Source organism: Jaculus jaculus, chromosome 17 (assembly GCF_020740685.1).
Source record: "Jaculus jaculus isolate mJacJac1 chromosome 17, mJacJac1.mat.Y.cur, whole genome shotgun sequence".
Lineage (NCBI taxonomy): Eukaryota > Metazoa > Chordata > Mammalia > Rodentia > Dipodidae > Jaculus > Jaculus jaculus.
In genome coordinates this window covers 31,676,573-31,703,682 of record NC_059118.1, presented here as the reverse complement: position 1 = coordinate 31,703,682, position 27,110 = coordinate 31,676,573, and the positions used below count along the sequence as shown (strand labels likewise).

Sequence of the window (27,110 nt, the reverse complement as noted above, 5' to 3'; positions counted from 1 at the left end):
CTAATTAGCATGGTGTTGGCTATACGATTGTCATATAATGCCTTTATTATGTTGAGATATATGTCTTCTATCCCTAGCTTCTCCAGGACTTTTATCACAAAGGGTTGTTGGATTTTGTCAATGGATTTTTCGTATCAATTAAGATGATCATGTAATTTTAATTCTTGAGTCCATTTCTGTGATGTATTACATTTATGGATTTATATATGTTGCACCATCTCTGGATATCTGAAATGAAATCAGCTTGATCATGGTGAATGTTTTTTTATGTGTTCTTGAATTTGATTAACATGTATTTTATTGAGAATTTTGATTCCTGTGTCACCAAAGAAGTTGCTCTATAAATTTCTGTTTTTTGTTGTTGTTGTTGTTGTGTCTTTATCTGGTTTTGATATCACTGTGATACAGGCTTTGTAAAAAGAATTTGAAAGTGCTCCTTCCTATCCTATCTTAAGGAGTAATTTGAGAGGTATTAGTGTTAGTTCTTTAAAAGTTTGATAGAGGGCTGGAGAGATGGCTTAGCGGTTAAGCGCTTGCCTGTGAAGCCTAAGGACCCCGGTTCGAGGCTCGGTTCCCCAGGTCCCACGTTAGCCAGATGCACAAGGGGGCGCACGCGTCTGGAGTTCGTTTGCAGAGGCTGGAAGCCCTGGCGCGCCCATTTTCTCTCTCTCCCTCTATCTGTCTTTCTCTCTGTGTCTGTCACTCTCAAATAAATAAATAAAACATTAAAAAAAAAAAAGTTTGATAGAATTCTGCCATGAATCCATCTGGACTTAGGCTTTTTGTTTTTTAACTGGATTATATTTTATTATTGCTTCTCTTTCATTTACTGTTACATGTCTGTTTAAACTGCTTATTTCATATTGGTTTAACTTTAGTATGTCATATGCACATAGAAACTTATCTATTTCTTTTATATTTTTAAATTTTATAGAATACATGCATTTAAGGCATATACTTATAATTTTCTGAATTTCATTGCTATCTGTTATAATGTCCCCCATTTCATTTCTAATCTTATTCATTTGTGTTTTCTCTCTCTTTCTTTGGGTTAATTTGGTTAAGAGTTTGCCAAGTTTATCTTTTCAAAGAACCAACTCCCCATTTCATTGATTCTTTTTTTTTATTGCTTTTATCTCTATTTCATTAATTTGTATTATTATCTTATTTCTTACATTTGGTTTGTTCTTGTCTTTCCAGGGCCTTAAGGTACATCATTTGACTATTTATGTGACTTGCCTCTCAGTTTTTAATATAGTTGCTTAGAACTATAACCCTTCTGCTTAGAGCTGCTTTCATTATATCCAATAGGCTTTGGTATGTGTGTTTTTGTTTTCATTTAATTCTAGGAATTTTTTGTTTCCTTCTTGATTCCTTCAATGACCCATTCATAATTCAGCAGTGTTTTGTTTAAATTCCATGAGTTTGCATGTTTCCTGTAGTTTCTCTTGTTGATTATTTTTAGCTTTGTCCCACTGTGGTCAAATAGGACATGATAAAATATAAGAAATTATTTCAATTTTCTTCTATTTGTTGAGACTTTATTCATTTTTATTTTGTATTCATGTATATATGTATGTGTATGAGTTTTTTTGGTGTGTATAAGGAGGTCAGAGGACAATCTCAGGGTGTTGGTCTTCTCCCTCCACCTTGTTTTGTGACAGGGTCTCTCTTGTTTGTTAATGGAACAGATTAGTTGGATATATCTCTTGATGTATTGTTTCCTTAGCCAGTATGAAGTAATCTCATTTTATGTCTTCTGACTCCTTTTGGTTTAAGATATACTTTCTCAGATACTAGAATGGTGACACCTGCTTGTTTTCTGGTTCCATTTGCTTGGAATAACTTTGTCCATCCTTTTACCCTAAGTTAGTAACTATCTTTAGAGGTGAAAAATGCCATTGCTTTCATCTGGTAGTGTTTGATGTTTTCTTAGTCTTAATTTGCTTAACAAACATTCTAGTACCATTTATTTTTTCCCTGTAGCCTCTCACATAAGTTTATTTTTCTCTTCAGTGTGAGATATTCCTTTCAGTATCCTCTGTTTAGCTGGCTTGGTGGTCATAAATTCCTTTTTCTTGCTTTTTTATCATGGAAAGATATTTTTTCTTCAGTTATGACAGATAACCTTTCTAGGTATGATAGCCTGAATTTGAGACTATTCAGACCAGGCCAGCCTATGTTTATGGAACAGGAAATAGGAAAGAGTATAGAATATGAAGAAAAAGAGACTAGGAAAAAGAGAGAGGGGTGGAAGGGAGAGAGAAAGAGAGAGAGAGAGAGAGAGAGAGAGAGAGAGAGAAAGATATAAGGCAAGAACAGTGAGGGACCAGACTGGCCTTCTCTATTGTCCTTGGGTATAAACAAGGAATAGCTTCTCTGAACTATTTTCAGTGTTGTTTTTCACAAGTCAATTCTCAGAGCCACTCCTGTGTGAAGTTCATGTGTGAAGATAATTAACTCTGTTTTGTGACTGCAAATGGCTAAGATGATCTCTACTGAGCTACCTTTGTGGAGATAAGGTTGGGCAGGTGGCTGATTTTCTGTGGGGAGTAGGCCACTGTTCGATGCTTGTGTGTGGCTCCCAGGTGTGGCTTCTGGGTTCCCAGTTGAGGTGTCACAAGTAATCCTGTGGAGGCAGTGAGCGGGACCCTTCAAAAGATCCCTAGTTACATAGCCTGGAAAAGGTCCTTTGGAGACAACAATGGTGGTGGCAGCAGGGTCAATGAGTCCAATCATGGACGAGGTTTGTTAGGGCTGATAAGCAAGTGGGCTGTGCAAAAGGGAGAAGCAGCTGAGTGAGTGACAGGATATGCTTGTCAGTTTTGTTTCCCTAGCCATATTCAGCCACTCCCTGAGATGTGGTTTGTAAGCTACCATCTTACCAAGAAGTCCTTATTTAATGTTTAAAATTTAAACACCTAATTTTTTTATTCATTGATTACTAATTCATTATATTTTATGTAAATTTGCCTTGAACATTTTAAAATTATTTTTTATTTTCTCTTTCTTTTCGATTTCTATGTTGCATGCTTATGTGCTTAGTAATATAAATGTCTTCGGATAGGAATATTGCAATTTAAATGTACCATAATTCTAATTTGTATTGTTATTTTTTTAGATATTTAACATTTACAATGTATCTATTATATTTTGATCCAATAGTTAATTAGTCAAGATGTTTTCCTATTTCTAAGGGCTTAGTTTTACAATGTTTCTGTCTATTACTTATTGTTTTATTATATCGCATCTTAGAATGTGGTTTGTATTGTAACAGCTTCTTGGAATTGATTCCTAAAAGATGGTAATTTTTGTAAATGTACCACAGCAACCTAGAAAGACATAATTTTCATTATATTGCTCTCCTATTTTATTTCCTTATTTTCATATGCTTTATCTATCAGAGAATTAAAAAGGTACATTAAAACCTTTTATTACTTTTATACGTTTTGTCAGATTCTCTGATTGTCCTATGATATTATTTTACAGATGCTTGTGTTTTGTTATTTGATTCCTCGTGGTCCATGATTGCATTATCTCTGTGGCTTGCAGCCTTCATCATTATAAAGTGACGCTTCTACCCTCCATGAGATGCTTTTGACCCTGAATTCAACTCTGTCTTGTTGTAGCATCACATTTCCTGTCTTCATCCCCTCAAACTCCTGTTCCAGGAAAGGAGTCTGGCTTGAGGCAATGTAAGTGGTGTGGCTGCCCATCTCCTCCACCCTTCCTGTATTATCTACCCTTCTAGGGGTGGATGAGCTTCCCACTGCATACCCTTGACTTTTCTCAGCCCACTGAAGCTCAGTGTTTCTAGCTGTACTGAGGCAGAGGTCTTTAAGATCTCTTCTCTTCCTTTGTCATTCAAGTTTTATAAGCATTGAGAATTCACTTTTGAATAAGACATAGATTCTGAGGTCTTTTTTTTCCTGAATAAATTGGTTTATTACAATGCATACAAAAGCAGACGACACAAATATATGCAAAAAGAACATGTGAGTTTATAGGCCAAAGTGGGAAAAAGAAAATTACCTGAGCATACAGTAGTAGAACTGTTTTTCAGAGCCCTCTCACTGTGGTTGCGACAGGAGAAGATGTTCATGACACAGAACAATAAGAGTTATAATTGCTGCGGCTTCTGCTCTTCATAAATAGATGCTGGGGGCACATTCCCAGTCCAGACTTTTGGAGGAGGTGATGTTGGTTGGCATGGTGTATAATGGGGATTGATTAGGTGAGGAATATGTGAGTGGATATCTGGGATAGTTTGATTGTGAAGTGTCCCCACAGCTTCTTAGGTTTGTGATTAAGCCTCATACTCAAGCCCCAGCGGGTGGCAGTTGGAGAGGTGGCGCCTTGCAGCAGGAGGCATGTCACTAGGGGTGGACCTTGAGGCCTATTAGCCCCATTTGCCAGTGCTAGCCAGCTCACTCTTGCTGTTACTTCCCAGCTGTTATGGTGAGATGTGGTACCCAACCTCTGTTCTGCATGCTTTCTACCCCATGATGTAGCTTTCCCCAAGGATGTGAGTCAAACCCAAAATCATCCCTTTCCTTCCATATGTTGCTTTTGGTTAGGTGCTTTGTTCTAGCCATAAAAAGGTAACTGCTCCCTATTGCTGAAAACACCACATATTTGGGCTGAAAGACACTGAAAAATGAAGCTGGAGCTGAGCTAGAAATACAGACTGTGTGTGTATATATATATATATATATATATATATTTTTTTTTTTTTTTTTCTCAAGAAGCTGAACAGTTTTACCAAAAGGAGCATAAATTTCTCATAACTCTTGTTCCAGTAAACTCAGGTTTAGCAGTAATCTGCAGGTGGGTGGGGGTTTCTCTCTAGTTCCTGATTTCTTTCTGTGAGTCACTCTGGGTCTTTTTAACCTCAGAGTTTATGCTTTGTACCTCCAGTGTGCCACATACCCCAACTTACCTCTCCTTCTTCTCTTCGTGTGTTTGCATATGCAGTTTGCATGCTTTCTTGCAGTGAAGAGCTTTCATGTAGAGGAGTAAATGATCAGCCACAGACAATGCCTCACCTACTTTCTTTCCAGAGATTTGCATTTTAATGACAAAAGTTAGAAACTAAAAGCACACAGCTGCATAGTGGGATTCTGTTCTTTGTTTCTGAGAGAAAGTTTTGGGGATTGCTTTGTCAGTTCCTGGGAAGACTGGTCTTGCTCTGAGTACCTCTCATTTTTGGTAGTCTGTTCTTGGTGCTCCTTTGCTTACACCAGTTTTCACATCTTCTGTACAGAGGAATCTCTGGCCAATTTCCTCTGTGACTCTGGGTATGGAAGAGCCGCAGTCCTGTGAAAGGCGGGTCCTGCGGGGCGCACAGGAGCAGAGGCTGAGAACAGGCCCTCGTTGCACCTTGTTCCCTGCAGGCATTCCTGCTCTGACCTCTGTTCCCGCTTCATTTTTAGGTCTTGTGTAGGGGTGCTCTTGTTTGCAGTTTTGGGCCACTCTTGTCTGAAAAGGTGCTCAGAGCTGCCAGATGTCTGATTTGCTAGGGTCAAGTGGAGGCTGCCAGGACCTCAGGCTCCTCATGAGTGTCTTCATAAATTCATGCTGCCCCTTTTAGTCCACACCTCTGAAGCTCTGCACATACTGTTCCCTGGTCTAGTGGTTCAGGGGTGCATCTGAAATAGGGGAGCAGTAGAGGGAAGAGTCTTCCCTTTAAGGGAGACAAAAGCTTTTGCTAAGAGTCTTGCCAGAGCTGTCTTGCTCACAGGCATTTTATCTATGGCATGGCTCAGTATTTAGTGAACTTAGTTAACTGATTGGCAATTAATTGGGACTTCAATATTTACTAGAGAGATTTAATGCCAGTACTTGCTGCCTTGAAACCTAGGGGTTTCCAATTATTCTTACTTTCTGTGTCCATTCATTTAGCCACATACACATAGGACATCTTTGGAAGCTAGATTGTGCCCAGTGTGCTAGTAGAATTAGAGGTATGATGTCATATCACTCACTTTACAATTTCACTTTCATTGAGATTGTTTTTCAAACCAAAAATCATGACACATGGTGGGGCACCATTTTTAGTTTAGAAGTAAATAATATAACCAATGAAAATGTGATTAAGCAAGAGAAAAAATTTGCTCATTTAATTGAAAAATCCAATGTTATGATGGCTTCTGGCACAGCTATATTTAAGGGCTCAAATAGCATTCTCAAAACCGTTTCACTTCATTGCTGTTTTGCCTACAGTCTCAGGTTCCATGTGCTAACACAACAGTGGCAACAGGCTTACACTGTCCTTTTCCAGGGTTAAGTGGAGCAGATTACTGCTTCTTATTGGTTGTTTTGCAGTCGTGTGATGAGCTCTAAGCCAATCACTATAGCCAGGAATGAACAATGTAGTGGTAAACTTTACATGTTGACTATTACAGGTGAGTATGGGCTGAACATGGCCTCAGAGTACTTGAGCAGGAGTTAGTTTCAGAGTGAGACTATGGTTAGGTATCAGTGCAATGGCAAGTAGATGCTGGGAGGGAAAAGCTAGAGATACGATTCCTGGTCAAGCCACACATTTTAGCACTTCCAAATTGGGTGCAGTAATATGATGTCAGTGTATTGTCATTTCTGGGACATATTTTTTTGGGTCAATGATAACTCTGTCACAGAAAATCAGTGACTTACCATCACTGAACCGCTTCCTCAATCTTTATAATTATTTGGTAATATCTCCCAGGGGAAGCCAACAGAGGGAAAATAGGGTCTCCCTCAGTATGAATACTGTTGGTAATTTTGAGAGATGTTGTGTTGGAATCCTGTTTATGTGCTAAGAAACTATAAGTTGTTTTTAACATTTTTCAGAGAAGTGTGAAGTACTCTGTAGATTGCCAACAAAATGTCAAGTCAGAGGATGGGTAGGGAAAAGAAGAGACATCGCTTCACAGTGACTTAATTTCTATCTGGGTGGTTGACCCCAGGAAGGAAGATGGACAGGGTGAAAGGACAAAGTGCTGAGTAGGCTTCTTTTTAGTGGCTTTGGTGAAGGATATGCCTTCTTCCTCATTGTAATTTGAAGAGGAACACGCATAGCTTCAAAGACATTGGCATGCTCTGCTTGCAAAGCAAATCTTACATCAGGAAAAGAGACCTTAGCACAAATTTGGGGGGCATCATTTATTAACAGCCTGGGACAGCCAAGTGATTCCTCAAAAGCTTTTTCGATAAAGTCAAACTAAAATTTTAATCGTAAAATATTCCATCACTACTTTTGCACATATTTTAGGGAAAATACACAGCTGTGAAGTTGTGTCAGGGCTGTGATATGGTAGTGTTGAGAGGAGAGAACAATAGTGGTAGATTAAAAAGCAAGGTGGCACAGAAGCAGATGTAGGCACATTGGAGCTGTGAACTAATGTTCCCAGAGAAATGCTGCATCTGCTGTACCTACTTTCTACTCAAGGCACTCACAGATCTCCTATGGTCACACAGGGATGGAATGCTGCAAGGTCAGGATTTATGCCTTTCTCTTTTTCTGCAATGATAGGGCCTTCATGAAATTGTTAACACATTGGAACATGGAATGAAGGTCACCTAAATCTGTGTTCCCTAGCCATGGTCACTCATATTTGGCTCCAGGAAAAAAATAAACTAATAAAAAACAAAAAAAAATTCTATCTCTTATCCCCTTTGAGGTGAGAACTGTGTCTTTGTGTAGATAAAGCCATTAAGTTCTAAAGCTTCCTGGGAAATTTCTGTTCTGGTAGATGTAGGATCTCACTTCTAGATACAAGAAATACTTTACCAAGTGCATTTAGAGAATTAGCCATGGTAAGTACTCAAAGAATAGATACAGACTCTTTTAGGGGGCTTGTTTCTTGGGACTTTGTAAAAATCACTGAATGGGATGGTTTGCTTTAATGGTGTTTTTGTAAATTAAATTTAGATGATGTATTAGTTTGGAAGGGTTTCATGTCAAAATACAAATGGTCATTCCACTGGTCCCCAGGGCTTCTAGGGACTATCCTGGGGACATAGATGGTAGAGAAGAAGATAAGGAGAAGGGTCTTATCTGACTCTGAGATATGAGGTCCAATGTGTCAACTGAGCCTCAATTCTCTTCCCTCCTTTCTGATGTTCTATATCCCTGAATATAAAGATCAAGATACTTTCAGCCTGAAACTTTTTCTCTCAGAAAAGGCCTGAGTAGTAGACTAAAGAGGAAAATTGTGTTCTCAGTGTTAGAAATTCCCATCCTCCTGTTTGGGGTGCCTTCCCTTGGGATTACCTTTCCTCCCATTTAGAAAAATGAGGTCTACAAAGAATTTCTCCTAGTAATTTTGGTTATAGGTGCCTTCACACTATCCTACTTTCCTAGGAGGCTAGGATAGAGTTAGGACCATCATTTTGCTCATTGTTAGACATACACTGTCTCTCCAAGATATTATTCCTGGAGTACAGAATCCCCTAAAGGAGAGAAAGGAAGCAAGAACCAGCCATGGATAAGTAGGTTCTGAAACTGTGGTATCTTTGCTCTAAGAAAGCTCAGCCCCTTTCCATAGTCATGACTGCCTTAGGTCCCAGGTCAGTGGCATCATCAACAGTGCTCATGTCCTTCTCCTATGCCTGCGTCACTCAGGAACAAGGACACTACTGTTGATTGCTCTTATTCAGATCTTTAGTGAAAGGGAACAATTTTACATATTAATTCCTTTATCATTTTTGTAAACAAGTACCTGACCAGAAGCAACTTAAAGAAGCAAAAGGCTTAACTCTGTTAAAGCTCTGCTTGCAGTTCCAGGGGGATACACTTCTTCACGGAAGGGAAGGCGTAGGGGCAGGAGAGGGAAGCTGGCTTGTCACATTGGCAGGCATCATGCAGAGGGTGAAGCAGGAAGTGGGGTAGGTCTGTAAAATATTCAGGCCTGCCCTCAATGACCCGTTTCCTCCAGCAAAGCTCCACCTCCTAAAGGTTCCGCAACTTAACCAAATAGTGCCGCCAGCTGGGAAACATGTGTTCAAACACATGTGCATTTCATATTCACACAACAGTAAGCATGGAAGACAAACAGGGATGGAGCAAGAGGACCTTGGAGAGGACAGGACAAGGAAAAGCAAGGGACGACTCAAAGGCATTGGGTGTACTGGGGATGGAGTATGGGCTATAACTGAGGTCTCTGGTATGGTGTTTGAGCTATTGTAGTGGTGGTATGGGTAAAGTTTTGATGGAGAAATGGCTACTAGGAAGGGGCTTAGTTTGGGGCATATGGTAATAGCAGAGTGCCAGTGACAAGAGCCTGGTGGCTAATGTAGCTAACAGATCAATCAATCTCTCTAGACTCCTTTACAGACAGAACTATCCAGAAGGTTCCACTTACATTACTGATACCAAGAAGCCTGTACTCTTGTCTCTTCCTGCTGTGGCAGGGGCCTGTGGGCCAGTGACTGGGGAGGCCCAGTTCCAATTCCCCTCCCTTAGCACTGTTTATTGGAGGAGGTTGAAAGTACAGAGAATTGAAGGATATCTCAGAATCCTAACAGCCAAATTATGGCCAGATTTAAAGGTCTTTATATTCAGCCACAAGTGATGGAGAGAGATGGAAGTCAAGAGGAATGGACTTAGAAAGAAAAAGTATCTTTTCATTAACTGGTATGTGTTAAAAATGACCAAAGAAGGCCCCTGGAAATGAGGTGAGGTGACATGCTGTATAAACAAGTGGGAAAGAGTATTTCCATAAAATAAATTGCTTCTGCCTCCCACTCTCCAATTATCTTTAGCCCTTTAGAGATCAGATGGCAAGAAGGCATTTGGCTGCCAAGGAACGAGAAGGGAAAAGCAAACTGGTTAAAGCAAACAGTGACCTGCATGCTCCAGAGGCAGAGGGTGCAGACCTCAGGTGCAAGCTGACCAGGCTTTCATTCCATTTCTTTGTGATTCTTTCTACTCTGCTGTGTTGGGAGTTATTTGTATTCCAAGACTGGCTTTCTTACAATTTTGATGTGTTCACACCCTCACACCATCCATTTAGCACAGGAGAGTGTCTATTTTCCAAACCTGAGAACTCCTGTATAATTGGACCAGTTTCTGTGGTGGGAGGGGTTCATTCTGAAGGAGTCTGGGGACTGTATTAGGGTTCTCTAGAGGACCAGAACCAATCAGATGAATTGGTATTAAAGAAGTTTTGTTGGATTAATTGACAGTGGTCCAACAAATGCAATCTGCATGCTTGAGCATCAAGGAACATGGGGGCTGCTTAGTCCACAAGGCTGGATGTGTCAGCAGTCCCAATCCGACACTGAAGGTGTGGAGGATTTTTGGAGAGCCACTGGTACCCAGTCCAAGTTGGAATGCTGAAGAAACTTGTCCCAGTGACCATGAAGAATAGTCAAACAGGGTGGATTCACAGGAGTGAATGGCAAGGGCAGCTAGGCAAGAAACGTAGCAATGAGCATGGGCAGTCAGGCTCAAAAGGACTGTGTTGTCTTTATATTTAAGCCCATCACTGGAAGAGCCGCTCACTCTGGACCCCCTTCCTCAGTTAATCATTCCAAGATAGACCCACCCAAGAGGTTTATGTCTTGATTCTTAATCTGATCGACTTGACAGTAGAACTTCATCACATATCCACCTTTTTTCAGTCTGACACCAAATCATATCTCATGCTTGATTTCCCAATGATGAAAATAACAAGATTATAATTCCAAGGTTATAACATGATATAACAATGTCATATACAACTGGAAACACTCAAAATCTTTCCTTCCAACACACAACACACAACAGTATACCTTGAGGAATGCTTGTCTCTAATATCCAATGATTTAAATATAAAATTAACAACACTTAACTACTGATACCTCCAACCACATTAACTACATAACAGAGAAATAGAGGAAATAAAAACAAAGACATCTTAATATTTCTATACATATGCACAAATGCTCTTAACAAAGTAGAACAGAAGTACTCATGGCAATTAGAACCCTCCGTTCTGTAAGTGGTCACGTGGCTTTAGCTGGTGTTTGTAACTACTCTCTATTATCCATTGCATATTTCCTCCACCCTCTAAAAGCACCTCAGCAGGTCTTGGTTCTTTACCTGGAGGGGTGACTCATACCTTCATTCCTGAAAGATCTGGGTCATCATCCCACTGCCTTGATTTTGTGGTTGTGGTTTTCCTTTGACCTTGATCATAGGACATGGTAACACTAAGAGGTGACCTGAAGAATTTTCTATACTTTAGACATACCTTTCCTTATGTCCATTGTGGAGTAGCAGTACAATAACACACTGGTGCTCAGGATCCATCACCACTGACAGCATAGCATTGTAACTCCTTGATTAACCTCTGGACACAAAGTGGCTAATTTAATGGGATCTTTTTGTGTCTCCTGTTAAAAGCACTTCCTCTTCTGGAACCAAGACCTCTAGGCCATCAGTGCATAATGTTGAAGGAGCAGAAAAAAAAAAAAACCAAAAAACCAACTTTATCTAGTGAGTCAATTGAGGTGATGGTAGGTTGGGTCATTCCTATTTCTGCCCCTTCATTCATGTACCTGTGAATGCCGGCTGTAGAAGAAACAGCACCATATGTTGGATGCTAACTCAGAACATATGCAGCATTCTGGAAAACCTCACCCCAGCCCTCCAACTTAGTGCCCTGTAGTTGGTGCTATAACTTTTTCTTTAAAAGGCCATGCCAGGGCTGGAGAGATGGCTTAGCAGTTGAGATGCTTGTCTGTGAAGCCTAAGGAAGGACACATGTATGATCTCTCTCCAGATCCCGCATAAGCCAGACACACAAAGGTGTTATAAGGGCAAAGTTGCACATGTACACTAGGTGATACAAGAATCCAGAGTTAAATTGCACTGGCTGAGGCCCTGGTGCACCAATTCTCTCTCTCTCTCTCTCTCACTCTAAAAACAAAGGCCATTCCACAATTGTGTCAAGACAGCAGCTTCAGGGAGATGGGGAACATGGTAAACAATACTGTGTGGAACACTATGATGGTGGATAAGGCCTGCTGTAAGTCCTTGCATGGTAGTTTTGGACAAAACACTATACCCAGAATAAGTACCTATTCTAATAGGGACAAAATGCTGCTCTTTCCACGACAGAATGTAATCAACTTGCCATCAGGTTGCTAGCTGGTCTCCCTGAGGAATGCTACCATATTGGGAGCTCAATGTTGGTATCTACTGCTGGCAGATTTGGCACTCAGCAGCAGCAGCAGCAGCAGATCAGCTTTAGTTAATGGAAACCCATTTTGTTGATCCCAGTCATAACCTCCATCCCTGCCTCCATGTTCACTTTGTTCAGGGGGCCATCGGGCAGTGACAGGAATAGAATAGCCAGGGAAAGAACTTGACTGCCATCCACAGTATGGGTTAGCTTATCTACTTGATTATGAAAGTCATCCTCTGCTGAGGCCACCATCTGATGAGCATTTACATGAAACACAAGTATCTTTACATCCTTTGCCTATTCTGAGAGATGCATTTGCATGTAACTTTCCCAAATGTCTTTATCACCAATTTTCAATTATCTTCCTTCCAAGTCCTGGACCATCCAGACAAACCACTGGCCACAGCCCACAAATCAGTACATGATAGAACATTCAGCCATTTTTTCCCATTAAGCAAAATGCACAACTATGTGCACTGTCCAAAGTTCTGTCCACTGTCAAGACTTCACAGTTCTTTAGGGTTGACCCTGTCAAAGACTGTAATGCTGCAGATGTCCACTTGTGGGAGGTGCCTGCATAACTTGCTGAGCCATCTGTAACCATACCCTAATCCTCTCTTCAGTCAATGGATCATAGGGCACACCACTATGATAACCTAGCGGCATGCTTGGACATTATAGGAGTAGAAACCATTTGGACAAATTCTTCATGTTACTTACTTGTGCATTCAGAACCAGCTAGAGTCTGATCACATAGATACCATGTTCATCTGGTGCTGGACTGCTCCTGTGCGTCTAGATCACATGGCCCAAATGGCAGAGCAGCAGGGACCTATTGAAGAGCTTTATCCTGATCTCAGAATTGGAAGCTGTCCAATTCACTTAGTACATGGACCAGAATAACACACCCAAGTGAAAAATGTGTTGCCTCCAAAATCCAGATAGGCTCACTACTCATTGTGCTTCTTTCTTGGTGGTAAAAGGAGCCAGGTGCAACAACATATCCTTCACCTTAGAAGGACTATCCCTGCAAGCCCTACACCACTGAACTCCAAGAAATTTCATCAAGGTCCTTGAATTTTGGTTGGGCTAATTTCCTATTCCCTAATGTGCATGTGCTATTCTAGTGACTCCAGAGTGGTTGCCACCTCCTGCTCACTTGATCCAATAAGCATAATATTATGGACCACTTTGGCATCTTGTGGAAGGGACAGGTGATGAAGATCCATGTGAACTAAGCTATGAGATGGGGGTGGAGAGTTACTATAACCCTAAGGAAAAGCAGTAAAGGTGTACTGATGGCCTCACCAGCTAGAAGCAAACTGCTTCTGGTGGTCTTTATGAACTGGTATGGAGAAAAGAACATTCACAAGATCTATAGCTGCCTATCAGATGTGTCAATCTTTCAAGTAAAGAACCCACATCTGGCACAGCAGGTGAAATTGGAGTCAGTTCTTGATTAAGTTTCCCATATTCACCACCATTCTCCAGGATCTTATGTTCTTCCTTCTCTTGCTTGTGTGTTTCTACTCCTTACTCCACGTAAGGCAATCATGTTCAGAGGCATCTGCTGCATGGCATTTCCATAGCCTTGCTATAGAAACAGATTGATAGAAAAGTGGGCAGAGCATAGAAAAGTGATCTCCCCCCCCACTCACAAAGCAGTGAGACCGATCTCCATGCCTTGACCATGTTACCCCTGTGACACTGAAAAAACAGATCTTTGATTGTGTCTTCTGTGATGACACAAAAGAGCTGATGTTAGCAAACCCCTCCTGAGCCATAGCACTACATCTCTCTGTGAAGCCAACTTTGAAGGCAGCACATCTTCCTGGCTTTCTTTCTGTCATGATGTCTTGATGATGATGCTTTGCCAGATCCTTGCCTCAGCCCTAGCAGAAGCAGGAGAGGGTGTTTCTGCCAACTTTTGCAGGACAGGTTCATGTTCTTGAAGATACAGAGAGGCCTGTTTTGTGAGTGGAAACTGAAATTGAGGGTTCTGAAGTCCTGCGGTGGGTTCTATATTCAGGGTGTTGGGTTATAATCACCTTTGTGGCCAGAAGTAGAACAATGGCAAACACAGAACTGAGTGTGTCCCACAGTCAGAACAGCTTAATGGCTGAGTCCATGAACCTTTAGGATGTAGCTATGGCTCTGGGCTCTGTGGAAACACCCAGGATCCACACATGTCTCCCGATAGTCTGTCTAGGGACTGGGATTTTATTTCAAGTTAAAGCACTCTTTAAATGTAGCTATGCAGGCTTATTCAATGGCATGCTTCAGATCAAAGCACTTTATTGTCCTCAGCGTGGGCACTGTCTTTTGCTCATTTTGCTTTAAATTGTCACCTTTATTTCATAAGCCCGCTCTGCTTACCTCATTCCATGGAACCTCATTCTAGAATATTTTATGTGCATCCTTTCAAGCACCTTCCACATGTTTATTCAGATAAGTCTATTCTTAAAAATATAGAGTGTGGTGTGTGTTTTAATTTACATAAATGATTCTGTGCCACACAATTCATTTTGTTGTTTACTTTTTCTCCTCAGTATGTTTTATAGATTTATCTACATTGTTGCACAAAAATCTAATCCATTTCCATCCCTCCTCCAGAATATCATTCCATTATGGGTAAATGCCACAATTATTTTTCCAGACAGAGGGATAACTGCGTTATTTTCTTCTCTGGTTATCACAAGCAGCACAGCAGTAAACATGCTTGTGGTTTAAGTTTCTTCCAGGTAAGTGCCAAGGTGTAAGGCTGCTCTCTGTCATGTATACCCGCCACAGGGACTCCAGACATGCTGTCTACTTTCTCCCTCAGCCTTAGCTGGGTTGTAATTGCTTCACTGTAGACAACAAATGGGTGTGTTTTGATGGCATAAGCCTCTTAGTGTTGCCTTGCAAAAAAACTCAGCAACTAGTTCCTGAGTTGTTGAGATCAGTGGATAAAATGCAGTATTTTGTTATTTTAATATACAGTTCTCTGGTTGCCAGCGAAATTTCTTCACATCCTCATTAGCAATTTGGAATTTTCCATCTATAATTTTGTCTGCATTTATCTGTCTGTACTTTAGGTTTTCTTAATAATATTTTAGAGAAAATAAAAGAGAATATTATTTGCTAACAACAATTTATTTAACTATTATCTTATTGACATGTGTCATTTGTTTGGAATAAGATAGGTTTATTTTTTGAAAAATTTATCAATATAATTCATCATTAACAGTCTAGCACAAAAAATTAATTCATCTTAATAGATGAGGAGAAATTTGACAAAATATAACTTTTTGAAAAAAATCAATAATTTTTCTCAGAAAACTGGGAATAAAGTAGTCTTTCTTCAAATTGCTAAGAGAATTTATTTAAAAAGCAAGGCAAGGGATGAAGAGATGGCTTAGTGGTTAAGGTGCTTGCCTGCAAAACTTAATGACCTTGGTTCTATTCCCCAGTACCCATGTAAAGCCATATGTATAAAGTGGTGCATGCATCTGGAGTTCATTTGTAGTGGCTAGAGGCCTTGGTGCACATATTCTCTCTCTTTCCCTCTCTCTCTCCCTGATTTCCAGATTTCTAGCATATAAAGATAGATGTATAACTCAATGGAATACAATACCAAAAGTCCATGAGTGTCAGTTGATTTTCAAGGAAAATGTAATTATAATTCAATGTATAAATGTGAGTCTTTTCCACAAATAGAGCTAAATCAATTGGATCATTATATGGAAAGAAATTAATTTTGATCCAATCTTGGCATATATAAAAATTAACACTAAATGTTTTATTAATAAAAATGCTAAAACTAAATCTTAAACAAACACAGGAAAAATTTTTCTTGATCTTGGCTCTGGTAAGGATTTTCTAGATGATATAATACACAAAAGCAGAAACTTCACAGAATAAAATTTTAATTCACTTGATTTGAAGAAAACCAAAACTTATTTTGTTCTTTGAAATACTGTTAAGAAAATTAGAATGTGAGCCTCCAATGAGAGGATATGTGTACATACATATGTATGTATGTATGTATGTACACATGTATGTATACTGTCCAGTGAATCTCAGCATTGAATCCTTCCAATTTAAAATTCATATTAGAAAATAAGCAATGATTATCACAATATACTTTGAATGTTTATGAGAGGAAGAAGATAAGACAAATAAGCACATAAAATAATTACTATCACTTATCATAAATGAAACTGAGATAACAACCTGAGATGTTATAGTAACTAAGCCAGCTTTTAGAATATTAACAATACCAAGTGTCAAAGAAAGTGGTACAGTGATATAGCTAGCATTCTTGTGAATTGCTGATGGGAGAATAAAATATATAGCCACTGTGGAAAATACTTTGCTGGTTTCTTCTTTAAATGTCATTCATCTACCACATATCCTGATTATTCTAATTCTAGTTATCAGAGAGAAATAAAAACTCATTTCCTAAAAGTCCAACAGCAACAGAGACATTAATCTGAAATAATCCACATATCAGGTGAATGGACAGGTAAATTCTGATATACTCATGCAGTAAGATGGGACTACTTGATGGTATATGCAGTGATACACATGAATATTACAATCATTATGTTTAATAAAAAACAACAACATAATCCAAAGATTATATCCTTTTTGCTTGTATACCCTGACATTTTAGAAAAAGCCAAATTCTAGTGACAGATGCCAGTCAGTGGCTAACTAAAGCCAGGATGTTGAGGAGGGTACCAAAGGGAACTTTCTGGGATGATGAAAATATTCTGTATCTTAAGTGTAGTGGTTACAAGACTGTACACAATTTGTGCAGGCTTATCAAAACGTGCTCTTTAAAGTGAAGATAGCTGGAAAGCTGGCTCAGTTCATACAGAGTTTTCTGTATAAGGATGTGGGACGGAGTTCAGAGCTCCAGCACTCACTCAAATGCTGGGTGGGCATGGTGGCCACATGTGAAACCAGCTCACAAAGGGTGGAAACAGGACATTCCTGGGGTAAGCTGGCTAGCCCAACTAGCTAAATTGAAGAGCTCTGGGCTTAGTGAGAAATGTTGTGTGTTACTTTGGATGTGGAATGTCCCTCATCACTACGTGTGTTTGGAGCTGTTGGGAGCTGGAGCTTTGCTGGAGGAGGTGTATCCCTGAGGACATACCTTGAGGGTTATTCCTTTAGCTCCACTGGATGTCCATGGCTCAGCTCACTGTGCTATTTCCTTCCTGTTGATATGTGGCAATATGAGCCAGCTTTCCCCTCCTGCTATGCTTTCCCTGCCATGATAAAGTTTCCCCTCAAATCTGTGAGCCAAAATAAACCTTTTCCTTCCATAAGCTTCTTCTGGTAAGATGTTTTATCCCAGCAATGAGATGGTAACTGTTACACTTTGTTGAGTAAACAGGAAAGTGAGGAAGGAAGGAACTTGATGCCAAAACGTTAACCTACATGTACACTCATACCTACATGAGCACCCACACACACATGTGCCCACATGCATACACAAAAGCTCACCATATACATGTGCAAAAAGAGGAAATTTTTGTACATAGGTTCATGTGGTAGTTTGAATATGTGGCCCCATATACTCAGGCTTGAGTTTTGAGTTTCTAGTTTGCAGAGCCCTACTGGGGAAGGGTGTTACTGGGGACAGATTCTGGAGTCCAGCTCCAAGGTATGTTTAGGGCCGAATCTTCAGCCCAGCCCTACTAGGTGTGTTCAGAGCAGACTGAGCTCTGAATGTTCAAGCTGGCTGATGCTGGTGCTAGCTTATTGCAATTGTTTCTCTATGGAAGCTAGGCAGCTTCTTCCACCATTGATGGAGTTTCCCTTGGATTTTGTAAGCCTGAAACAAACCCCTTCCTCCCATAAGCTGTGTCTGGTTGGATAGTTGTCCCAGCAATGGGGAACTGACTACAACAGTTAGAGATAAGTAAACCTCATTGAAAACGGGTGGTGTTGTATTGGTTTCAATGTTTCCCTGCTATTACACAGTGGGTAAAGTATTAGAATGCTTGGAGGTCTGAGCTAGGACAGTGGTAGAGTACTACGAAGAAAGGGAGTAGCTCTATGTAGACGGACTCTCACTTCCTCTAGCAGCTGTAGGTAGATGAGGTCACAGATTTTCTAGCAAAGCCCTCCCCAACCCCCAACCCACTCTCTAACTTGAGATCCACATTTGAGTTCATAGGTTAAAGTCCCATCTCCTATGTGATGAAGGAACAGCATGCCAAAACAAAGTTTAAGGGAGTGAAAGGAAAAATATCATTGCTCCTATGGAGAAGACATGGTTCTGGAAGTCAGGTCAGGGCTGGGCCTGACTCAAGGCCATTTGCTGGTTGTCAGGGATGGCTGAGCCACTCCTCTGCAAGCCACCAAGGCTGCAATGGTGACTTAAGCTTGTTCCTATTTTCAAGGACTCCATCGCCTAGAAAGAGAAGCAGATAGACAATTACCATAATGTCGCTGGCAAGGGTGGTGATATGATGATGTATGCGAGCTAGCAGAGAGCTGGGATGCTTGAACTCCCAGGAACTTCCCCTATTAAATATGAGTGATAATAATAGTAGTCTCCCAAGACTGCCATGAGGGACTAATGACATGTCTAAAAATGTCTTCTCGGGCTATATGTTGCACACATTGCAGAAGGAAGCAGTGTTTATGGCATGTTTCTGGTCCCTATTAGGCCCCAGCTGGCTTCAGACCCATGTTTACCAAACAGTGTGTGGCTTATGTCGGAATAAACTAATCATAATAATGGCTGCCAGGTGCTGTGCAAACATTATACAATTTAATCCTCATAAACATCATTCAGGATCCATACTGTTAGTCCCAGTTTACTCAGGAGAAAAATCAAGGCTCCTGAAAGTTAGAGAACTTGTCAAATGTCCACCAGCTGATGAGCACTAGCTTCAGCTAAGGAAGGCACTTGAAAGGTAGGAGTCCATTCATCTGTTTCCTCTTGCTTAAATTTCTGCAGGCTTGGCTATCCTTTTGTTGTTGTGAAGGATTAGAAACCAACATGCCTGCAGGAGAGGATAGATTATGCAAAGGAGGGAGAGATTTGAGGAGCAGACATACAGAGAGCTGGTCCTCAGGGCAGCTGTACTGCCAACACACCCCGGCTGACCAGCTCCAGCTACACTTGGCCTGGAACGCAGTGCCAACTCCTACATGCTCAGCGCCCTCGACCTTCCAGAGAAGCAGAAATATGAGCTTAAAAGTAAAGCTAAGCATCAGATAACCTGGTCCTTATTGTTAAATGGTTTTAAAGTTAAAGATTTTATGTAAGTCTGACTTAATATATTGTGGGTTCAATAAGGCTTACAAGCTTGCAACATGTGGTCTATATTAGTTTTCTTTCACTGGAAGACAAAGATTCAAAACAGGAATTTTGCCAGGCCAAATTCAAAGACCTGGCGTGTTGTATTATTTGGATGACCTGCTCAATGATAGGTGTACCTGATAGGCTATTTTGATAGGTGGCATTGGATTTTATATTACTGGATTAAAAAAAATATTTTATTTTATTTGAGAGAGAGAGAGAGAGAGAGAGAGAGAGAGAAAGAGAGTGAAAGATGCATGTGTATGTATGTTTGTATATATGTATACAAAGAGAGAGAATGGGCATGCCAGGGCCTCTAGCCACTGCAAACTAAGTCCAGACACATGTGCCACATTGTGCATCTGGCTTATGTGGGTCCTGGAGAATCAAACTTGGGTCCTTAGGCTTTGCAAGCAAATTCCTTAATCACTAAGCCATATCTCCAGCCAAAGTTCTAGTAGATTTTTTTTAAAAATATTTATTTTTATGTATTTATTTGACAGAGAAAGAGGGAGAGAAGAAAGAGAGAGAGAGAGAGAGAGAGAGAGGGAGAGAATGGGTGCGCCAGGGCCTCCAGCAATTGCAAACGAACTCCAGATATGGGTGTCCCCTTGTGCATCTGGCTAACATGGGTCCTGGGGAATTGAACCTGGGTCCTTTGGCTTTGCAGGCAAATGCCTTAACTGCTAAGCCATTCCTCCAGCCCTCTAGTAGAGTTTTGATGGAGTCCTTGGTGTTTTCTTTACATGAGCTCCTTTTATCTTTAAAGAGTAATAAGTTAACTTTCTCTTCCAGTTTGCAGTCAAATGTTCTACCACTGAGCTATACCTTCTCTTTTCCTAGTTTGATGCCTGTATTTCTTTCTTTCTACCTGATTGCTTTGGTTAGGACTTTCTGTATCTTGTTGAATAAAAGTGGTGAAAATTATTAAAATTATCAAAGTTATTTTGTTCCAAGTCTTAGAATGGAAGCTTCAAGCTTTTCCCAACTCAGTTTGATTTTATCTGTGGACTTTATTCTGTTTAGGTATACACCTTCTACAAGGAATTTGCTGAGAGGTTTAAAAAAAATTTTTTTTTTGAATTATGTTTGGATGCTGAGAAGTATCAAATGCTTTCTTGCTTCTAATGAGTTGGTGCTATGATTGTGCTTCATTCCAGGGGTATATCACATGTACTGATTAATACATGTGTTGAATCACTCCCCTTAACATCATAGCAAATAACATTTATAATATGATACTGACTTCAATTTGCTAGCACTTGGCTGAGAACTTTTTAAGCATATTCATCAAGTCTATTAAACTGTAGCTTTTTGCATGTATATGTATGTGCCTGTGTGAAGTTTCTGGAAGCAGGGTAATACTGGCTTTATAGAATGAGTTTGGTAGAATTTCCATCAGTTTTTTTTTTTTTTCTAATGATACTTTGGGAAAACTTGTTATTGCTTCCTTTTTTAAGTGTATGATAGAATCCAGTTCTGAGGCTGTCTGGGATTTTCCTTGGTGAAAAACATTTTTATTTCTCACTTGACCTTTTTATGACTGACTCATTATTTGTTTGCTAAGGGATACTATTTCTTTATGGTTCAATGTTAGCAATATGAATGTATTTAATAATTTGTTCATTTCTTCTGAGTTACAATTTTTGTATATATATTTATAATAATCTCTAATCATACTTTACATTTCTGTGGTAGAAATGATAATCTCCCCCTTTTAAACTAAATTTTTAAGTGACAGGACTCATTATGGCATTTTCATATGTGGGTGTGTGTATATGTGTGTTATTATACTTTGCTCTTCGTCAAACCTCTCCCCACTGCCTCCGTCTTGCTGTTTTCCACACCCAGTGGTCCTTTTCCTGAGTCTGCCTTATTTTGTTTAACACAATGATCTCCAATTCCGCCTGCTTTCCTGCTAATGTCATTATTTTATTTTTCTTTACAGCTGGACAAACTTTCTCCCAAAGGATGTAGATGTACCTCCTTGTCTATCCCATCATCTGTTGATGGGCAATCTAATGGTGATTCCATTTCTTAGCAATTGAGACTGGTGAAGCAATAAACAAGGGTGTTAGCCTTTTGTGCATAACCTAGAAGTAGCTGAGTCATACAATAGGTCAACTTTTAATTTTTGGAGGACTACACACACTGACATGCATAGTGGTTGAACCAGTTTCCATTCCTGTCAATGGTGAAAAGGGTCCCTCTATCCCCATGTCTTCACTAGAATTTGTTATTTGTTTTACTGATAATGGCCATTCTGACTGGAATGAGATGGATTCACAAATCAATTTTAATTTGCACTCTCCCTGATGAAAAAGGATATCGAATAACTTGTCAACTATGTGTTGACTACATTCCTTCTTTTGAGGTCTGTCTATTCAGATCAATAGCATTATTTATTGATTAAGTAATGTGGCAATTGACTTTTGGGGATTTAATTTTTATAGTTCTTTGTAGGTTGTACATTTTAATCACCTGCATGGTGTACTTGAACAAGGTTCCTTCTCTGTGCTCTGGACTGGTGATGCTTTCCTTAGTTGTTCAGAAGCTTTTCAATGACATGGACTCCCACTGGTCCCTGAGAATATTTCCAGTGTTGCAGAGTATCTCTGTTTCCTTTTAGAACTTCCAAAATGTCTTGTCTTATGTTAAGGTCTTTGATTCATTCTGAGTTGATTATTGTTTAAGAGAGAGATGTATATCTAATTTCATTCTCTTACTTTTGGCTATGCAGTTTTCCTTGAACCATTTGTTGAAAAAGCTGTATTTACAGTATATATTTCTGGTACTTTGTAGAATATTAAGGTTATAGATATGTGAGTTTGTTGCAAATATTTGTTGCCATTTGAATTCTCTACATGGCTGTTCTGTGCAATACCATACAGATTTTCTTCCTGTGGCTTTGTTGTATAATTTTGAGTTCAGGTGTTGTGATACCAACATTATTGCTCTTTCTGCTTAGGTTTACTTTAGCTATTAGAGACCTTTTGTGCTTCCATATGAATTCTATGATTTTTTCAAGTTCTATGAAGAATGTTGCTGGAATTATAATGAGGAGTGAATTGAATTTATAAGTCATTTTTGGTATGATAGCTAATTTTACAATATTCTGATCTATGCATGTGAGAACTCTATCTTCCAGTACCATCTTCAGTTTCTTTCTTTAGTGGTCTCTCTATATATGTACTTCATTTTCTTTTATTTTTATTTGCAAGGAGAGAGAGAGAGAGAGCCCTCACAAGAGAGAGAAAGAGAGAGAAAGTGCTCACTGAAGGACTTCTAGCCACTGCAAATGAACTCCAGACACATGCACCACTTAGTTTATCTGGGTTTACCTCATTTTCTTTACCTATCCATCTGTTGATGGACATCTTGTATGATCTAATTTTTATAGATAGACCTCTGTGGTTAGGTTTATTCATAGCTATGTTATATTCTTGAAGCTATTTTGAATGTGATTTCTTTCTGAGTTTTTGGGTTTTTTGGAAATTTCATTATTGATATATAGAAAAGCTATGGAGTTTTGTACATTAATTTTATAATTGCTAAAAATATATACCAGGTCTAAATGGAGAGAGAGAGAGAGGAAACCCATGTCTCATTCCAAGTTTTAGAGAAAATTCTCTCAGTTTTTCTACATTTACTATAAGGTTGATCATAGGTCTTTCATAGATAGCTTTTATTATGTTGAGGTCTGTTCCTTCTATTTCAAGTTTCCTCAGGTCTTTATCATGAAGGTATGTTACACTTTTTTTCAATGATTGAGTTGATCATGATATTGTGATACCACCATTTTAAAGTCTTTGTGCTGTATCACTTTTATTAATTAGGATATGTTAAACCAACCTTGCATTCCTGGAATGTAAAAAACTTGGTTGGTGGTATATGAACTTCTTAAATCCAATTTCTAATAATTTTATGAATAATTTTTGTATATATTGATCATGGGAATTTTCTTTCTTTTTTTTCTTCATCCAAGGTAATATTGGCTTTGAAAAATGAGTTTGGTTGTGTTCCTCCCCCTTTTGTTGTATGGAACAAGTTGAGTACGATGGGTGTTAGAACTTCTCGAAAGGTTTGATAGAATTTAGTAGTGAAGCTGGGAGTGGTGGCACACACTTTTAATCCCAGTACTGGAGAGTCAGAGGTTGGAGGATTGCCATGAGTTCAAGGCCACCCTGAGACTTCATAGTGAATTCCAGGTTAGCCTGGGCTAGAGTGAGACCCTATTTTCTATATTGTTTTAAATTTGGTTTAGTATACTTTCATTATTCTATTTGGAAATATTTATAACAGCACAGCAAAAATTAATTTGAGACAATGGATGTCAGTAGTTTAGATCTCACCAGTTTATTATAAAAAGGGGGCATGGAAATTATTTACATGGTAAGACATTTCATAACTTTAGTATAATGGACAGCTTCATGTGGTCCTTTTTTATTATTTATTTATTTATTGGTTTTTTGAGGTAGAGTCTTACTCTAGCCCAGGCTAACCTGGAATTCACTCTGTAGTCTCAGGTGGTCTCTAGCTCACGGTGATCCTCCTACCTATGCCTTCTGAGTGCTGGGATTAAAGGCATGCACCACCATGCTCTGCCCTCATGTGGTCCCATTTCAATAGCGATTTCAGGCTACATAATTTCCAAGAATACTTTCAATTTTAAATAAGAAATTATCCATGTCTTCTAGAACTCATATGCTGCCTCCATATTCTGGGAGAAGGTTTTCTCCAAATTGAATCTATCCACCTTTTCCTTTAGAGACTGATCCCACAGTAACAACTGTTGGTTGTAATACTTTTCCTTGAGATTTTTCTGGAAGCCTAATGCCACCTTTGGTTACAGTTTCAGCTGCACTACTTTCAACCAACCTTCTGTCAAAGAGTGGAAGGAACTTTCTAAAGCTTGTTCTGCCATTACTCCCACTGCCACTGCACCTTGGGGATTGGCCACCAGACACTTGAAAAAGTCATTGGCTGCACACTTGGCCCATGGGTGGTATCACCAATGAGCATGGTGAATGGTTGGTGATTGGTCACAAGGACTTGGGTGCAGACCACTGTTGAAGGTACCCAGAGGTGGAAGAAAACAAGGAGTTTCTTCTAAGCTTTTCGAGGCTTTCCACAGTGGTGTCCCTAGGGACATACATGATGACTTGACAGTGTACTTTCTAACTCAAGTCTTTCTATTTGATATTTAAAAATTCAATTCCTCTATTATGACTCCCTTACAAAGTACTTGCTTCTTTGTGTCTTCTTAAAGTTTACTGAGGTTCATTAAAACAGCTATTTTAATTTTTTTTTTCTTAGAGTTTCAACATACCAGTTGCTATGTGGATGGTTTCTCTTGGCTTACGTTTGTCTGTTAGCTTAGGTGCTGTAGTTTGAGTGTATGTCCCCCATAGACTCGGTGTTTTATTGAAGCGCATACCTTGGATTTCTAGCCTTCTAGCTGGATGAGGTGTTACTGGGGGTGGATCCTGGAGTCCAGCCCTAAAATGTGTTTTTAGTGGATCAGAATTCCAGCCTAAAGGTACTCAAAGCAGTATGATCCCTGCTTGGGTCCCTGGTGCTTGCTGCCGGTTTTTGTGCTTGTCACTTTTAGTGTTTGCTGGCTGGATGTATGGAAGGAGTTTCTTCTGCCATCTGATGGAACTTCCCCTTGATCTGTCAGCTTGAAATAAACCCTTTCTTCCCATAAACCGTGCCTGGTTTGGATGTGCAGCCCAGATTTGGAGCTGACTATCACATTAAATATTAGTTTTCTGAAAATTCTGGATGCAGTGGGAATAGAATGATATATATACATGTCAACCTGTAAATTCTAAGCAGATGGCTTACTAATTAGGTAGTGCTTTAAGTTTAAGTTTGATGATCACTCACAACTTTGTGTATTATTACTCTTTCACTACTACAGAATACTTCCAGCCTAATTTTATACCAAATCTAGCATTGGTGTGTTTTTCAGGATGCATCCAGCGAGTGCCTTAGGTGACCATGCCCATACGCATTCATACAGGCCTAAAGAAGCCCTCAGTGATTTGTCAGCATTCTCTGGCCTGTGCTTCATTGCTTGGGATTTTGCCTGACATTATGTCTCACCATCAAGAAACTAGTTCTAGGCCTGCATACTTTTCCTTCCTCCAGTGGAAAAACACTGCTTCTCTCCATGTTGAGTTGTGTAGAGTTGAGGGATGGATGGATTATGTAGGCATGGTCACAACCAACCCTACAATGCAGGCTCATATGCAAAGGGGACAAGCATACTTGACAGTCTCTAGCAGTGACTATCTCTGCTGGGATCTGCTACTTGATTTTCTGTAGCATTGTTTGTGCACAACCCAGCAAACCCACTGAGAACCAAGCAAATGGGACCTTAACAAAATAGCTTGAAGGGAAAGGCTACTGTAGTATGTTATTTGCTCTTGCTTGGAACAACTTCATTCATCAGTACTGACCTCATGGTCCAAAGTTAAAAAACAAACAAACAAACAACAACAAAAAAAACAATAATAAACCTGAAGAAGTCTCTCGGTGTTCTAATTCAAGTTTGCTGCTAGTTCCCAATTTGCGTATTATCATCCTGTCACCACTATAGAATGCCTCAGGTGTTCAATGGATGAAGGCTTTTCCCTGCTTACAACGTACTCCTCTAGACAGGAAACTGCCTGGATATCCATGACCTCATAGTGCCTGACACTACTTATGTAAGACCATCACAATAGGAGGAAAAGATGATGATATCAAAATAAAAGAGACTAATTGAGAGGGAGAGAGGAGATATGAAAGAGAGGGAGTTTCAAAGGGGAAAGTGGGGGAAGGGAGGGAATTATCATGGGATATTGTTTACAATCATGGAAGTTGTCAGTAAAAAAAATTGAAGAAAAAAAACAATAAAAAGTGTTGACTGTAATGAGCCAACCTCTCTCCCCAAATTTACTAGGAAATAGGAAAAGTACTCCCTAGGAAGGCAAAGGAATGTACCAGAGCCAGTTACAGTGCTAGATTTTATCTTGCTATTAGTACTCAGACTCCAGGCCATGACTCCATGTGATTGTAGCCCTTGGTGGCTCTAGAAGATCAGAGGGCTGGAGATGGAACTTCTATCCCTCGCCAATTCCTTAGGTATTGAGAATAAGGAGCAAATACTCTTGCCTCCAGAATCTTGTAATAAACAGGAGAGCTTCCTGGATGAGCTTTTTCTCACTACATTTTTTTAACTACACACTTTCGATTGCCTTTTTATACTAGTGATTTTGTAATGACATTATTTATCAAGAAAATTAAAAGGTTAATTTAATTTTCCTTCTAACATAGTTGATGCAAATTTGCTTTATATTATTGGTATTTCTGGGAAAGCTATGCAAAATTTAAGGCTGGTGTCCCATTTAGAAAATGTTTAATCTAACTTATTTTATACATAATTTTTCAGCTAATGGCAGTTGTACTTAAATATTTGTACATAACATCAAAAAAACAAGGTCCTTTGTTTAATTTCTACATTCTTTGAGACATCTTTTTTTTTCCTGTCTTATTTTTTTCAAACATTTCCAAGACTTTCAGTCAAACCAAATTGACATGCCCTTAGAGGAATTGGTGAAATCATCCTTTAAAAGCTTAAAACAGATAAAATAGAAAAAAAATAA

At 39.4% G+C, this 27,110-nt stretch overlaps 1 pseudogene; it reads right to left on the bottom strand.

Moving 5' to 3' along the window:
- Positions 1-24,092: 24,092 nt before the first annotated feature.
- Positions 24,093-25,927, bottom strand: LOC123455518 (annotated as a pseudogene).
- Between the last annotated feature and the right edge of the window lie 1,183 nt (positions 25,928-27,110).